Below are 18,631 nucleotides of genomic sequence, written 5' to 3' on the forward strand. Positions count from 1 at the left end.
GATAGGGTGACATGAAGATGGATGGGAGGAGGGTCACATGAGGCATAAACGTCAGTATAGTCCAGTTGGGCCGAATGATTGGTACGTTCAGCATTTAAATAAATGTGGATCTGCAATATGCGATAAACTAGTAATTTTAGGCCATTTTCGAAACCCATTATTCTTTTCAGGTAAAGTATCGCTGTGAACTTTCTGTGAAAATAAAACGGTGATCCAAGAAGCCAACGGGGCACGAATGTTACTGGAGGGGAGAAGAGTTATGTTTACAAGCTCAAGCGATCAGGAAGAGAATGTAAGATTTATATTAAAATCTAATTATGCTAAAATCTGCTGGATGAATAAGAAAACATTATTGAGGGGATTATCATAACTACTCCGCAATCCACATTTGAAGATAGATCCTATTTAGGATGAAAGCTTATATCTGATTTATGTTGTTTCAATCTTAATAACATGACGTGTGGGATACTAAAGTTGCCCATTGGAAACTGCGGATTGTAATTTACATAACATTTCTGGCGCGTACATAAACACATAAGATTTCTTGGTCCTGAGTTATTAGGTTAGCTCACCGAAGGAATATAAGTTATAAGCGACACGTTTCTCATTAAATATCTTCTATGCATATGGGCATTCAACACCGATATTGGTAACTTTCCAATGAAAACCATGGAAGAAAAAGTATTTCACTAAATAAAAGCCCAAACCGGCAGAAGGAAATATGGCACGATAAACAAGTAAGCAGACATTTGGCTTCGAAAGATAATTTCTTGTAATGGAAATGGGGTACATTCTCCGTTTGACGTGTAGTTTTTGTATATTTGGTGTGTAGCTGTCAGCCGTGGCTCAGTGGTAGCATCCTCACCTCTGAGTCAAGAAGGTTGTGGGTTCAAGTTCTACTCCAGAGGCTTGAGTATATCTTCTAGGCTGACACTCCAGCGCAGTGCTGAGGGAGTGCTGCAATGTGTAGGTGCAGTCTTTTGGATGAGATGTTAAACCAAGTCTGCCCTGTCAGGTGGAGGTAAAAGATCTCATGAAACTATTTCGAAGAAGAGCAGGGGAGTTCTGGCCAACATTTATTGCTCAACCAACCTCACTAAAACAGATTATCTGGTCATTATTACATTGCTGTTTGTGGGACCTTGCTGGGCACAAAATGGCGGTTGCGATTCCCTACATCACAACAGTGACTACACTTCAAAAGAACTTAACTAACTGTAAAGCGCTTTGGGACGTCCTAAGGTCGTGAAAGGCGCTATATAAATGCAAGTATTTCTTCTTTTCTCCAAGATGGAATCGATTTATCTGTTTTTCTGTTTCTAATGTGGTTTTATCCCAGGTCAGCTATTTCGCCACGTGCGCCTGTCTCAGCAACTGGAGAGAATTCTATTCGTTTTTTAGAACTATACCAAGTGATTACTTTCAGGCTAAAGCTTTAGCCCGACTTGTCAAGCGATTTGGATGAACTTGGATTGGAACCGTTAAAAGCGACGACGATTACGGTAATTTTGGAATGCAGGCGTTCACCGAGACTATTCAACAGTTTGGAGTTTGTATTGCTTTCCCTGAGTTCTTCCACAGAACGCATTCGAAAGAAAAGTTACTTCATATTGTCCGCATTATACAAACATCAACCACGAAAGTTGTCGTGGCTTTTCTTGCATAAGGGGATATGGCCATATTACTGAAGGAAATTGTACGACAAAATATATCCGGCATACAATGAAGCCTGGATTGCGATATCGCTTCTACCCCCAGAAGAGAACAAAACGTTTGTTACTGGAGCCGTCGGGGTTGCAATACGTAAAGTGGATATTCCAGGGTTCAAAAACTTTCTAATGCGGCTTCATCCGTTTGCCTACGCTGGTAATCTTTTAGTGGAAGAGTTTTGAGGAAAAAAAACGATCTGTCTAGCCTGAAAACGATAGAAAACAATACAGACAAGACACGGTCGGTCATTCAGACCGATCAATGCACAGGAAGAGAGAACCTAGAGACAGTGGCTAACGCCTATACAGATACATCTCAGCTGAGAGTTACCAACAAAGTTTACGAAGCTACTAATGCTATAGCCCATGCACTTCAGAATACGTCTTTATGTGAAAGTGGAACAGGGCCATTTGTCAATCAATCTTGTGCAAATATTTCAAATTTTCATCCATGGCAGGTAGATAAAACAACTAACCATCGCATTACAAATACCTCGGGAATATTCTAATTAAAATTAACTCCATGTTTGTATAGACCTTTGGGTGATTTATATCATTTGCACTTTCTTCTGTCTCCCTTTGAAGCTTCACAACTAAAGTTGGAGAAAGGGTGAATTTCGACGGAAATGGGGAATCGGTGGCAACGTACGACATTGTAAACTGGCAGCTGAATAGTGAGGGAAATGCTATTGTTTTAATAGTCGGACATTATGACGGATCCGCGCCTTAAGGAGAACAAGTCATGATAAATGAAGAATCTATTATTTGGAGCGGTGGTCAGAGAAAGGTAACCCACGGAAACTTAACTGCAATTTTAACATAAGGGCTTAAAGGTTATCGTGATGCTTTAACGATTTAATCAGAGAGCTACCCTGCCGGTGTGCTTATATATCATACGAACATAGGAACAGGAGGAGGCCATTCTGTCCCTGGCCTCTGCTGAGCCATTCAATTTGATCATGGTTGATCTGTACCTCAACTCCATTTACTCGCCTTAGCTCCATATCCCTTGATACCTTTACCTACCAACAATCTGTTATTTCAGACTTGAAATCTCTAATTGTCCCAGCATTCGCAGCCTTTTGGGGGAGAGAATTCCAGATTTGTACTACCCATTGAGTGAAAAAATGTTTCCTGATTTCCCTCCTACATGGCCTAGCTCTAATTTTAAGATTATGTCCCCATGTTCTTGATTCCGCCATCAGAGTAAATAGTTTCTCTGTATCTACCCTGTCTCTGTTTCACTGTCTCTATCAGTGTTTTTAGCATTAAGCAGACAATTAGCTTGACCAATTACCATGGGGAGGCGCAGGAATTGGAAAGGCAACACAAGAGAAAAGAAGAAAAGTATTTCAGCAGAATTTTAAGAAATGTGGAAAAACATAATCGAGCAAAAATGAGCCACGATGCAACACGGTTAGCTAGAGAGGAACAATGAAGCAGGAGAAGAGACGAATGTGAATATTCACTAGGAACAAAGAAGGACACGAGTAGAGATAGTGCAGGAAACTCGCTGGGATCTGAAGTTGTCTGATAGATATAATAGCTGTCTACTTCTAATGCAAATTAAGATGGTGACTCAGGAAAGGGAAATTGGGAACATTGCCTCAGCCTGGTGAAGCAATTGATTACCCAATGGGGAAGAAGTGATATTGTTGAAAGTTAATAGTTAAAGGGGACTATATCCTTTCTGCAGCCAAAACCAGGAATCTTGACTGGTCTGTTCCATCTTAGGTGCCACAGTAAGGAACATAATGGAGTGGGTGGAAAATATTCAGGAAATGGACTGTGAACATCCTAAAGTTATACTTCACGTTGGAAGCAAAGAAGAAGAACAGATGTAAGCCTTGCAAAACATGTTGGAAGAGCTAGAAACATAGAAACATAGAAAATAAGAGCAAGAGTAGGCCATTCGGCCCTTTGGGCCTGCTCCACCATTCAAAATGATCATGGCTGATGGTCTAACTCAGTAACCTGTTCCCGCTTTTTCCCCATATCCCTTGATCCCTTTTGCATTAAGAAATATATCTATCTCCTTCTTGAATATATCTAATGACTTGGCCTCCACTGCCATCTGTGGTAGAGAATTCCACAAGTTCACCACCCTCTGAGTGAAGAAATCTCTCCTCATCTCAGTCCTAAATGGCATACCCCATATCCTGAGACTGTGACCCCTGGTTCTGGACTCCCCAGCCATCAGGAACATCCCCCGTGCATCTAGTCTGTATAGTCCTGTTAGAATTTTGTGTGTTTCGATGAGATCATCTCTCATTCTTCAAAACTCGAATGAATATAGGCCCAGCCGACCCAATCTCTCCTCAGACGTCAGTCCTGCCATCCCAGGAATCAGTCTGGCAAACCTTCGTTGCACTCTCTCAATGGCAAGGACATCCTTCCTCAGATAAGGAGACCAAAACTGCTCACAATACTCCAAACGCGGTCTCACCAAGGCTCTGTATAACTGCAGTAAGACATCCCTGCTCCTGTACTCAAATCCTCTTGCAATGAACGCCAACATACCATTCGCCTTCCTAACTGTTTGCTGCACCTGAATGCTCACTTTCAGTGACTGGTGTACAAGGACAGCCAGGTCTCGTTGCACCTTCCCTTTTCTCAATCTATCACCATTCAGATAATAATCTGCTTTTCTGTTTTTACAACCAAAGTGGATAACCTCACATTTATCCACGTTATACTGCATCTGCCATGTTCTTGCCCACTCATCCAACTTGTCTAAATCACATTGGAACCTCTTTGCATCCTCCTCACAGCTCACATTCCACCCCCGCTTTGTGTCGCCTGCAAACTTGGAAATGTTACATTTAGTTCCCTCATCCAAATCATTGATATATATTATGAATAGCTGGGGCCCAAGCACTGATCCCTGCAGTACCCCACTAGTCACTGCCTGCCACCCGGAAAAAGACCTGTTTATTCCTATTCTCTGTTTCCTATCTGTCAACAAATTCTCAATCCGTGCCGGTATATTCCCCCCAATCCCATGTGCTTTAATTTGCTTGTGTGGGACCTTATCAAAAGCCTTCTGAAAATCCAAATACACCACATACACTGGTTCTTCCCTATCTATTCTACTAGCTACCTCCTGAAAAAAACTCCAGTAGATTTGTTCAGCATGATTTCCCTTTCAAAAACCCATGTTGACTTTGTCCAATCCCGTTAATGCCTTCCAAGTGTTCTGTTATCACATCTTTTATAATAGATTCTAGCATTTTCCCCACTACTGATGTTAGCTAACTGGTCTGTAATTCCCTGTTTTTTCTCTCCCTTCTTTTTTAAATAGTGGGGTTACAATTACCACCCTCCAATCTGTAGGAACTGTTCCAGAGTCTCTGGAATTTTGGAAGATGATCACCAATGCATCCACTATTTCCAGGGCCACTTCCTTTAGTACTCTGGGATGTAGATTATCAGGCCCTGGGGATTTGTCAGCCTTTAGCCCCATTAATTTCCCTCGCACTATTTTTTTACTAATACTGGTTTCCTTCAGTTCCTCCCTCTCACTAGACCCTTGGTTCCCTAACATTTCTGACAGGCTATTGGTGTGCTCCTTTGTGAAGACAGAACCAAAGTATGTGTTTAATTGTTCTGCCATTTCTTTGTTCCCCATTATAATTTCCCCCATTTCTGACTATAAGGGACCTACATTTGTCTTCACTAATCTTTTTCTCTTGACATATTTATAGAAGCTTTTACTGGTAGTTTTTATGTTCCCTGCTGGTTTACTCTCCTACTCTATTTTTTCCCTCTTAATCAATCTCTTTGTCCTCCTTTGCTGAATTCTGAACTGCTTCCAATCCTCAGGCTTGCCGCTTTTCCTGGCAGTTTTATATGTTTCCTCTTTGGATCTAATACTATCCCTAATTTCTTTTGTAAGCCACGGTTGAGCCACCTTTCCTGTTTTATTTTTGCACTAGACAGGAATGAATAATTGTTGTCATTCATGCACACGTTCTTTAAATATTAGCCATTGCCCATCCACCGTCATCCCTTTTAGTAAAGTTTCCCAATCTATCATAGCCAACTCGCACCTCATACTTTTGTGATTTCCTTTATTTAGATTTAGGTCCCTAGTTTAGGATTCAACTACTTCACTCTCCATCTTAATGGGGAATTCTATCATGTTATGGTCGCTCTACCCTGAGGGACCCCACACAACAAGATTGTTAATTAATCCTTTCTCATTGCACAATACCAAGTCTAGGATCGCTTGTTCTCTAGTTTGTTCCTCAATGCATTGGTCTAGAAAACCATCACATGCACACTCCAGGAATTCCTTCCCCACGGTATTATTGCTAATTTGGTTTGACCAATTTATATGTAGATTAAAGTCACCCGTGCTTATAGTTGTACTCTTCTTGCACGCATCTCTAATTTCCTGATTAATGCCCTCCCCTACATCTGCACTACTGTTTGGGGGCCTATAGACAACCCCCACCAATGTTTTCTGCCCTGTGGTGTTTCTTAGCTCCACCCATACAGATTCCACATCGTGATTTTCCGAGCCATTATCCTTCCTCACTAGGTATTAGATCACAAAGCAGGACCTCCGAAGTCGCAATTTCAGGATTACTTCCAATGCCACAAAAGCCATTTAAGGACAATTTGATTAGAAAAAAACAGAGTATGCCTTTATAGACATATTTCTAGGGCATTGGGACAAGTTATAGGACAGTACAAAGCTCTACTAAGTATTCAGACAGATTATGTAGATCAGTGGGGGCTGATTTAAACCAGTAAAGTAGGAGAGGGTCTAACTTAGAGAATATTGGGAGCGGATAAACATAATAAATGGCTGAAGAAGTCTAAGATAGTTAGATTAAGTGATAAAGAGTCATAACTTATAGAAGATAGGAAGAATGTTAAGGGGAAAGATAGTGAATGAAAGCATCAGAAAAACGTATATGAGAAGAAATACTGAGGTGTGCTTGTCAGGGTTTCAGTATTTTTATGCAAATGTGCAAAGAGTTTGAAATCACATTGAGGAACTATGGTTACTATTTACAAAGATGATACATGATCTTGGAACCTCGACAGAAATTTGGAAATTAAATACTCCCACGTGCCAAATTTTCTGGGGAAATGGAGAAGAAAAATAGGAGGAGGGGTAACCTTATTAATTAAACCTAGAGCAAGGGCAGTTATTATTGATGGTGGTGCTTACACAGGATATGTCTGGGGAGAGGTAATATATAGTAAACCATAATGAGAGTACATTATAGATCACTGAAAAATGTACAAGAAATCGATGAGACTAAAATATGTGGTCAAAGTGGGAAGGAAGCCTTAGAGTGTATTCAGGGCTGTTTCCTTAACCAGTATGTAGGGGAGAAACTGCAACCTGATAAGGATTTAGGGTTGGATTGGTTGCAGCAGAGGAGATTGGAAGGGAAGTGACTGGTCTCGATAGTAAAGTCAAAGAACTCTATGAGCTCTGTGCAGTTGAAGTTGGGAAAGGTGAGGAATGGGATGGCGGGGTGATGGGGGGGGGGGGGGCGTGCAATGGCAGAAGAAAGGGGAATAAGGAGGCAGTTACCCAGGAGACAAAGAGGAACCCAGAATATTTATATTTGCTCTCAGTGTGTACCCCACATTTATTGCCCTTCCACGTCTTGATAAGCACTCCACAGGGAGCTAATGTCGACAACATATTGGTGGGGTTGGTATGTTTCATTCCTTGAAATACATTGGTGAGGCAGTTGGGTTTTTAGAACGACCCAATAACTTTCCAATTGCAAGATTTCACAACTTTCCACTGTAGAATTTGAACTGATAATGTCTGGATTGCTCTTCCAGTTACACAACCATTAGATTGATGGGGTTGTAGACGGTTTTGGCTGAGAGGAGTGAAGCATAGTAAAGCTTCCTAAATCTGGTTATTGGTGACAACATTTTGGGATTAAATTAGAGCACAGCTTGGAAGACATGGACTAAACAGGGATAGTCGTGATGGATTTGTAAAGGGCAGAACTCCTTCAAATGAGTTTCTGTCAGGCATACCTGGAAGAAAGTGAGGCTGGAGGCCTCATCAAGCCCCTCGCTGCCCCTACTGTCTTGACTTGAAGCACTCTGCATCCCCTTTAGTGAAGCCCTGGAGATCCCCAGGAAATGCAAACAGAGCTGCAACAAGTCTCCACCCATTCCTGCTGGGCAGTGCGCCGCCAAAATAGGCAGACTTGGAGCACCAGTAGAAACCTAATTAGGTGATGTGGCAAACTGTGAGGATAAATAAATTAGTCTTGGGCGGTCCTGTAAAAGGACGATAGTGAGTTGGCGGTCCATTTTATACTCCACCTGGTTATCGCTTCCGTTAAATTCATGATGAATTTGTACCTGAAAAAGATTGCTGTAGGATGTAGAAAGGTTAGTGGGCATCGTGGGAATTGTTTTCCATCATAATGTTAGAAATATGGATGTTTGCTGATGATTGCACAGTGTTCAGTTCCATTTGTAACCCCTCAGATAATGAACCAGTCCGTGCCCGCATGCAGCAAAACCTGGACAACATCCAGGCTTGGGCTGATAAGTGGCAAATAACATTCGCGCCAGGCAAGTGCCAGGCAATGGCCATCTCCAATAAGAGATAGTCTAACCACCTCCCTTTGACATTCAATGGCATTACCATCGCCGAATCCCCACCATCAACATCCTGGGGGTCACCATTGACCGGAAACTTATTGGACCAACCATATAAATACTGTGGCTGCAAGAGCAGGTCAGAGGCTGGGTATTCTGCAGCGAGTGACTCACCTCCTGACTCCCCAAAGCCTTTCCACCATCTACAAGGCACAAGTCAGGAATGTGATGGAATACTCTCCACTTGCCTGGATGAGTGCAGCTCCAACAACACTCAAGAAGCTCGACACCATCCAGGACAAGGCAGCCCGCTTGATTGGCACCCCATCCACCACCCTAAACATTCACTCCCTTCACCACTGCTACACTGTGGCTGCAGTGTTTACCATCCACAGGATACACTGCAGCAACTCGCCAAGGCTTCTTCGACAGCACCTCCCAAACCTGCGACCTTTACCACTTAGAAGGACAAGGGCAGCAGGCACATAGGAACAACACCACCTGCACGTTCCCCTCCAAGTCACACACCATCCCAGCTTGGAAATACATCGCCGTTCCTTCATCGTCGCTGGGTCAAAATCCTGTAACTCCCTACCTAACATCACGGTGGGAGAACCTTCACCACACGGACTGCACCTGTTCAAGAAGGCAGCTCACCACCACTTCTCAAGGGCAATTAAGGAAGGGCAATAAATGCAGTCCTTGCCAGCGACGCCCACGTCCCCTCAACGAATAAAACAAATACTATCCTTGGTTGGAGCTTGCATCACAGCAACTATAGGTGGTATTTTCTTATTTTACAAAGACAGTCCAATCGTGAAAGCCAACAATTCAGAGATCAGCTTCCTTCTTCTCTTCGGATTTGTTTTCTGTTTTGACTTGCTTTCATCGGCCAGCCATTTGGATGGTCTTGTATGTTATGCCTCACAATATTCGGTATTATTTTTGTCCTCTGCATTTCCTGCATTTTGGGGAAAACAATTGTTGTGATGATGGCTTTTAAGGCAAAACTTCCCAGCAATAACGTGGCCAAATGGTTTGGTCCTGTACAACAAAGCCTGACTGTTTTTTCTCACACTGGTGCAGTGTTTAATATGCATTGTCTGGCTAGTTACATCACCACCGTTTCCCGTCAAAAACACTAAATATTTGAAATAAGTAATTGGTCTGGAATGTGATGTGAGATCTGAAGTTGCATTTTATTGCATCCTTGGTTACATTGATTTTCTGTCTTCTGTTGCTTTGTTGTTGCATTTCTAGTTCGAAATTTGCCGGATAATTTCAATGAGGTCAAATACATCACATTTAGTATGCTTGTCTTCTGCGCCGTTTGGATCTCTTTTATTCCAGCTTATGTCAGCTCTCCTGGGAAGTTTACTGTAGTTGTGGAAGTGATTGTTATTTTGGCATCTAGCTTTGATTTACTTTTTTGAATTGTTGCCACTAAATGTTACATAATGTTGTTGAAACCTGAGAAAAATACAAAGAAGCATTTAATGGGCAAAGTGTCGTCTTAAAAAACTCTAAGGAGCATTCTTAAAGGCATAACATTCGAATGATCTTTTTCTGCTTTAGTTAGTGGATGTTTTGATCTCTTATTTCGATATTCATATGAATAAGTAATGCAATGGAGGAATACTAGTACTGTATTATAGAGCGATTTATGTCTTAGGTCGTCACCATCCAATAAATGTTTGTTAATTTGTTCCCACTGTGACTATTATTGATTTTTTACGTGATGATAAAAGTATGAATAAAAAATAGAAAATGGAATGCACTGTCTGAAAGGGCAGTGGAAGCGGATTGAATGGTAACTCTCAAAAGGGAATTGGATATATACTTGAAAATAAAACAATTGCAGGACTAGGGGGAAAGAGCAGAGGAGTGGGACTAATTGGAAAACTTTTCCAAAGAGCTGGCACAGTCACGACGGACCGAATGGCCTCCTTCTGTGCTGTGTGATTCTATGAGTCTATGAGTCTATGATTCTATGTTTTAAAGTGCATGTTTTGTCGCTCTTAGTTCATTTATGTAACTATTTGCTTTTCGTGAATAATATCTGTATTCTTGAAAAGTTATGTGTCAGTTGAATGTTCCTGTAAGGGCCACATCCTTTTTAAATGTGCCCTCTATCCAGAACAATCCAGTTATTGCAGACACTGTTGCTTTATGATCTGGGATTTATTTATAAATAAAAGTGGCCTCGATATAAGAATATGGTTTAAAAGTGTATACCAGCTCGCATAGCACCAAACATCTTAGCAAGAGGGTGGATGTTAAAGAGGTGCAAAGTTCAGCATCTCTGTGAGAAAGATAACTTACAGAAACACAAGAGGTCATTGAAAGAATTCTGAGGCATAGAATGATGAAAACAACTAAAGCCAGGCGACAGTCCATGCCAGATGTTTGCTAAGAAACCATGTATCCTAAGACCTGATAACAGTGAAAGGCTACATAACAGTAGACATAGTGGAAGCCATGCAAGGCTGAAAGGGGAGTTGTACTCAGATAAGAAAGGCCACACATTCCTCAAAGGAACAAACAGCTTATAAATAGAGATGAGGGTTGAGGTCATTGGCTACTTTACATAAAACAACTTATCTTGAGTTACTAACATACAGTATAATGCAGCCAAATAGTATAAAGATAGGAAATGCTCCCTCCCAATAGTTAGAGCTCTCGAGAGGATATTCTGAAGGCCATAGCTACAGATAGTCCATGGAGGTCAGGTCTGATCATCCTGAATCTGGGGAAATCAGGCTGTATTGATTGCTTGTCATTTAATGTAATCTGAAGATCATTGTAATATAACTATAATACCGTTGTGAGTCAATCTATTAAATATTGCTATTTAATAACCACTCGGGCGTTTATCACACCGGCAGTTATTGTTGAAGGATTAACAACCCTTTTGTAGCAACAGTAACAGGAAAGTCCGCTAACCCTCTCTTACTGCTAGTCATGATTCAAAGAGCAAGTTTCTTCCACTGCACAGTTTCCGTCGGAAAAAGCGAGGAATTGTTCTAATGTATTTTAATATTTTCCCTCTTCATAGTTTTTGGAAACACGTGGAAGGATTATTCATCAATAAATCTTTAGTTAGAGTTGGCACACACAGTGGAAATTACTGAGGCTCCCTGACTAAGTTGCGTTTTCCTCCGCTGCTATTTGTTCAACCCTTTCACAACGTAGGGTTCAGCAGACCTTGACATTAGTTTCCCTAGATAATGTTACCAATTCTACAAAAATATATTAATAAACCAATTGATGTCAAGCATCTACTCAGTTGGTTAAGCTAACAACATTAAGGGCAATAAACCAAATCTATATTTCCATATAAGTTTAATTTTGTGTAATGGAGGATTAGCTGACAGAAGAAAACACACGTCTTACTGAGACAGACGATTTTATCCCCTGATTCCTTTCTATATCATGCTCGTAATCGCACTATTGCAGCTATTTTGAATATTGTAGGAACACACTGATTTCCACCCCCCCCCCCCCAAAAAGTTTTTCGTGACAGCAATTTATGCTAATATCACAGCATAGGCCCCGAAGGAGAACGAGACCACATTCGCATCACACTCCAGACATATTTATAGCCAAGCAGTTTTATCTTTACTAACTCTGGTTATTTTGCATACTTATATTTAAAAATACCTCAAAGGACGTTTCACGAGCGAGTTTGTGCACGTACGTGTTAATCGTATTGCTGAAGTCTTATCCGATCTACTGTTTGGAGGGCAATCGGAGCATGATAGGCTTTCCGATCGAGGAGTCAAGACTTGATCTTGCCATTCTTTCATAATTAGGTTAATCTTAAGGAATGTCCATCTCAACACATTACTACTTAATTAGCTCTTCCATTTTAATCCCAAAACAGTGGTTAAAAGAAAGACTTGCATTTATATAGCGCCGTCATGGCCTCAGGATGTCCCAAAGCGCTTTACAGTCAATGAATTGCTTTTGAAGTGTAGTGACTATTGTAGCGTAGGAAATGCAGCAGCCAACTTTCACAGAGCAAGGTTGGTTGAGGGATAAATCTTGGCCAGGACACCAGGGAGAACTCCTCTGCTCTTCTTCGAAATAGTGCCAGGGGATTTTTTTGACCTCCATCTGGGAGGGCAGTTGGGGCCTGGGTTTAATGTCTCATCCAAAAGCGAGAAGAAGCCGTAAACAAAAATAATTCAAAGCTATAAATTTTTTAGTCGCTACTCTTAATATCAGTGAACACTTTAAGGGCCATGCCGGAAAACACACCGAATATTAATCTTTCAGATGAGGAAGGTTGCTCATCACTGGAACACATCGGACAAGATTGATATACTCGTCCAATACTTTCATTCTCCAATTCTTACATAACGCACTTTATTGAAGAGAGCAGAAGCATTTCTGGTAAAGTGGGCAAAACACCCGCCATGAGACAATCAAGGGCCGATATTGAACAGCCTTTGCATTCAGAGGAAAGAGAAAGCGCTGTAAACAAACTAGGTGATTTGATCCAGTGAAATACTTCCAATAGCAACGTAAAATATAGAAGTGCAATTTATGATTTTATTTGTAAACGTTAAAAACCACTGTCAAAATTGAAAGTGCGGTACCAATTATAGGTTTTGGACAACAATAACATGGCAAAATACGTGCAAAATTGACCTTGGCAAGAATATTGCATATTTTAATTTTACTCACTTTGCAGTTTGCAGTACTGTTTATACAAGTGCAACCGGCCAATCATCTCGACAGATACAACACGGTAATTGAAATCGATCGTAGATTCAAATCACACGGCCCCCATAGCAGATAAAATCAAATTAGAGATACACAGAATGCAGCCACCTGAGTGGCAATAGAAGTAAATTACAATTTTATTTTCGTCTTCGCCTGAAGGCTGCTAAATCGCTGTATAATGATTTTGATGCTCTTGATTTATAATATACTGCTATTCCAGCAATCTAAGGGACTTGTGCCTTCAATCTTTCTCGCTAATGCAACAATTCAACGAAAACGGTTACGCTGAAACCTGAACAATAGACAAATTCAAACCTTAGCGTTTGAATTAAATTTTTTATTTGTTCTCTTCTCCTCCTCGCTCAATTTCTTTCTTTCTATCTATGTTTCTATCTATCTATCTATCGATCGATCTATCTCTAATATATTAAAAATCCTTTGTCTAGGCGCGATTTCTGTCAATATTTACGACAAAAATCCTATGTCCACAGTCATTGTGAAACTGTGTATGTAAACTTGCCCCCAGCTCTCCCGTCCCCTGTGATTACACCCACCCGCTCTTTAGCGCCTGAATTTTGACTTTTTGCAGCCGGTGCTTCTACATTATATTGAAATAAAGTAGATATTTGACTTCAAAATGGTGATCAAATGACATCTGTATGACCTGGTCCTATTATTTCCTGCCCTGCAACACCACTTCGCTCGAAGGCTACACTTAGTCGTGATTTTCCATGTGCAAATGCATGGGGAATCGACTCGTAATATATTAAGATGTTATGTTTGTACGTATTTCCATCATAAATGTCAATGTCCACACTTTTAATGGAAAATGCATATATAAACTCACCATGTTGTAATTGCAAACTACAGCTAGTAGGAGGCATTGTAGCAACTCAATTTTGCATCTCCCAGCTGCTCAGTCTGCAGTGCACCGAAACTCCTATGCCCCAACATTTCTACTTCCCTAATTGCGGTTAGCTTTACAATTTAGCTATAAATAATAATATCACATCAGTGTATTATATAAAACAGGGGCATAATGTTTGAAGGGTATCAAGGGATATAGAACAAAGGCAGGTAAACGGAGGTACAGTTCAGCCATGAACAATCGAATAGCAGACAAAGCGGAAGGGCTGAGTGGTCTATTTCTGATCCGATAACTTTAATGGGGACTGAATTATGCATGCACACTATTGTCCAATTATCCACAGACTGGTAAACTTGCTACATCTAACAACTACACTAATATAAGTATTGACGCAACATTGAGACAAAAATTGACAACTTTAAGTAGGTTTTAGGGACAGGAAGTGCACGCAGACATAAGTTTTTATTATTTATCTAATTTGTTGCTCAGATTACCAGTTTGTAATTTGTTCCAAGAGTTTCTCTTCAGCCATATGTGCTTTGTGAGACACCGCATTAATACCTTCTGAAACTCTAGTCACATAATTTTTGCCTCATCCCCATCATACATTTATGTTACAAGACACATAATCTCAATAAATTGTTAAGCATGATTTAGCTTTCACAAGGTTCGTTTGACTTGGAATTATTGTAGATATTCTTGCATCGTTTGCCATATAGAAGACTACATTTTCCCTAATGTATATGCCAAATTAGCATGCAGGGTACGGTAGCATAGTGGTTATGTTACCGGATAAGCAGCCTAGAATAATAATCCACAGTTATGATTTCAAATCCCACCATGACAGCTGGGTAATTTAAATTCAATTAATTAAAGAAAATATGGAATTAAAATACGAGTATCGGTAATGGTGGCCATGAAACTACCGGATTGTTGCTAAAACCCATCTGGTTCACTAATACCCTTAAGGAGAGGAAACCTCGTCTGGCCTATATGTGACTCCAGGCCCACAACAATGTGATTGATTCTCAATTGCCCTCTGAAACAGCCTAGCAAGCCAATCAGTTGTAAAATCTCACTTTAACAAAAGTCATAATAAGAATAAAACTGGACGGACCACCTGGCATCAGACAATTAGGCACCAGACATGACGAAGGCAAACCAAGCCCAGTCGTCCTTGCTAATATCTGGGGATGTGTGCCAAAATTGGGAGAACTGTCCCACAGACTATGTGTTGTGTGGCACTACCACCGTGCTAAATGGGATAGATTCAGAACAGATCTAGCAGCTCAAAACTGGGCATCCATGAGCTGCTGTGGGCCATCAGCAGCAGCAGAATTGTATTCCAGCACAATCTGTAACCTCATGGCCCGGCATACTCCTCACTCTACCATTACCAACAAGCCAGGGGATCAACCCTGGTTCAATGAGGAGTGTAGAAAAGCATGCCAGGAGCAGCACCAGGCGTACCTAAAAATGAGGTGGCAACCTGGTGAAGCTACAAAGCAGGACTACATGCATGCTAAATAGTGGTAGCAACATGCTATAGACAGAGCTAAGCGATTCCACAACCAACGGATCAGATCAAAGTTCTGCAGTCCTGCCACATCCAGTCGTGAATGGTGGTGGACAATTAAACAACTAACAGGAGGAGGAGGCTCTGTAAACATCCCCATCCTCATTGATGGCGGAGTCCAGCATGTGAGTGCAAAAGATAAGGCTGAAGCGTTTGCAACCATCTTCAGCCAGAAGTGCCGGGTGGATGATCCATCTCGGCCTCCTCCCGATATCCCCACCATCACAGAAGCCAGTCTTCAGCCAATTCGATTCACTCCACGTGATATCAAGAAACGGCTGAATGCACTGGATACAGCAAAGGCTATGGGCCACAACAACATCCAGGCTGTAGTGCTGAAGACTCGTGCTCCAGAACTAGCTGTGTCTCTAGCTAAGCAGTTCCAGTACAGCTACAACACTGGCATTTATCTGACAATGTGGAAAATTCAGGTATGTCCTGTCCACAAAAAGCAGGACAAATCCAATCCGGCCAATTACCGCCCCATCAGTCTACTCTCAATCTTCAGCAAAGTGATGGAAGGTGTCGTTGACAGTGTTATCACGCGGCATTTATTCACCAATAACCTGCTCACCGATGCTCAGTTTGGGTTCCTCCAGGACCACTCGGCTACAGACCTCATTACAGCCTTGGTCCAAACATGGACAAAAGAGCTGAATTCCAGAGGTGAGGTGAGAGTAACTGCCCTTGACATCAAGGCAGCATTTCACCGACTGTGGCTCCAAGGAGCCCGAGTAAAATTGAAGTCAATGGGAATCAGGGGGAAAACTCTCCAGTGGCTGGAGCCATATCTAGCACAAAGGAAGATGGTAGTGGTTGTTGGAGGCCAATCATCTCAGCCCCAGGACATTGCTGCAGGAGTTCCTCAGGGCAGTGTCCTCGGCCCAACCATCTTCAGCTGCTTCATCAGTGAAATTCCCTCTATTACAAGGTCAGAAATGGGGATGTTCACTGATGATTGCACAGTGTTCAGTTCCATTCGCAACCCCTCAGATAATGCAGCAAGACCTGGACAACATCCAGGCTTGGGCTGTTAAGTGGCAAGTAACATTCGCGCCAGACAAGTGCCAGGCAATGACCATGTCCAACCAGAGAGAGTGTAACCACCTCCCCTTGACATTCAACAGCATTACCATCGCCGAATCCCCCACTATCAACATCCTGGGGGTCACCATTGACCAGAAACTTAACTGGACCAGCATATAAATACTGTGGCTACAAGAGCAGGTCAGAGGCTGGGTATTCTGCGGCACTTAACTCACCTGACTCCCCAAAGCCTTTCCTCCATCTACAAGGCACAAGTCAGGAGTGTGATAGAATGCTCTCCACTTGCTTGGATGAGTGCAGCTCCAACAACACTCAAGAAGCTCGACACCATCCAGGACAAAGCAGCCTGCTTAATTGGCACCCCATCCACCACCCTAAACATTCACTCCCTTCACCACCGGCGCACAGTGGCTGCAGTGTGTACCATCCACAGGATGCACTGCAGCAACTCGCCAAGGCTTCTTCGACAGCACCTCGCAAACACGCGACCTCTACCACCAAGAAGGACAAGAGCAGCAGGTACATGGGAACAACACCACCTGCATGCTCCCCTCCAAGTCACACACCATCCCGACTTGGAAATATATCGTTGTTCCTTCATCGTCGCTGGGTCAAAATCCTGGAACTCCCTTCCTAAGAGCACTGTAGGAGAACTGTCACCACATGGACTGCAGCGGTTCAAGACGGTGGCTCAACACCACCTTCTCAAGGGCAATTAGGGATGGGCAATAAATGCCGGCCTCGCCAGGGACGCCCACATCCCATGAACGAATGAAAAATAACACGGACTACAGTGGTTCAAGGAGACGGCTCACCACCACCTTCTCAAGGGCAATTGGGGATCAGCAATAAATGCTGGCCTCGCCAGCGACGCCCACATCCCATGAATGAATGAAAAAAAAGTCCATATGATCAAAATCAATCCAGGTGGATACTTTCTAATTAAACAACGTTATTTCCAATAAGTCATAGACCTGAAACGTAAACTCTGTTTCTCTCTCCACAGATACTGCCTGACCTCCTGGCTATTTCCAGCATTTTCTGTTTTTATTTCAGATTTCCAGCATCCACAATATTTTGCTTTTGTTGCAGTGATTTCCAATGTCAGGTTTGAACCATGTATTAAATAATCTGCCAACATATCTAGGCGCAGTTGCCCCAGCTTCCACTCTTATTTCCATAGATTTTCATGGACCCCTTGGTCTCTCCTCTTCTGGTACCTTTTACCCTTCTGGCATCTAACCTTCATCCATCCCTCTCACTTCTCCTTTAAAATCTTCATTGTCGTCAGCATCCATCTCGAGTTTCTCTCTTTGATATCCTTATTTCGCCCTAAGCCTTTGCATTGAGCGACCCCTCATCCTCGTGATTTCAATCTCCATCTCACTGTCCTTGACCATTCTATTCTGAGTTCACCGTTATCATGTCCTCCCATAACATTTCTCTTCATATGTACTCTCGTAATTTTATTCACAGCTGCCCCCTCGACCTTGCCATCTCCTGCAGAATCTACATTCCCTTGGCGTTGAACACTGACAAGGTCATCTCTTACTATTTCCTTGCATCCCTCACCAATGATATCCCCGTACTCCCTCCCAACCCCACTTCCTTCTGTGTCTGCTCCTGGGGGTCCAAATCACTTGAACTACACTTTTGCACAGTCTTTAGGCCAATATTCGCCACGCCACTTCTGCAGCCATTGATTTGCTCAAGCAAGCACTCCCTCACCTGCAACTTTGTTGCTTATGTCCCCAGTAAAACTCACTTGTTCTGCATCGGATGGCCCGAATCCTTGCTCCATCAAACCCAAGGGACGCAAACTTGAACATATCTGGCGCACAACTGGTTAAGCTATCCACCACCAGATCCGGCTGGACCATTTGAAGCATCATTGGATCTCACTTTTCCCTGTCCAAACTAACCACTATTGCAGTATTCTCTAGGATAAGCAATGTTAACCCCCAGCCTCTTTTCTCCACTACTAATCATCTCTTTGAACACCTCACTTCCACCTCCTCCACCCTTATCTCCAACCACAACTGAAAAGTGCTCATGGACTTCCATGTCACTAAGATTGAGATGATCCGTTCAGTTGCCTCTGCTGCTCCT

At 42.2% G+C, this 18,631-nt stretch overlaps 2 pseudogenes; both read left to right on the plus strand.

Annotated features, from left to right (window-relative positions):
* The first annotated feature begins 235 nt into the window (after positions 1 to 235).
* On the plus strand, positions 236 to 3,553 carry LOC137331741 (vomeronasal type-2 receptor 1-like; annotated as a pseudogene).
* Positions 3,554 to 8,996: 5,443 nt separating this feature from the next.
* On the plus strand, positions 8,997 to 9,820 carry LOC137331742 (extracellular calcium-sensing receptor-like; annotated as a pseudogene).
* The last annotated feature ends 8,811 nt before the right edge of the window (positions 9,821 to 18,631 follow it).

This window comes from Heptranchias perlo, chromosome 13, assembly GCF_035084215.1.
Source record: "Heptranchias perlo isolate sHepPer1 chromosome 13, sHepPer1.hap1, whole genome shotgun sequence".
NCBI lineage: Eukaryota > Metazoa > Chordata > Chondrichthyes > Hexanchiformes > Hexanchidae > Heptranchias > Heptranchias perlo.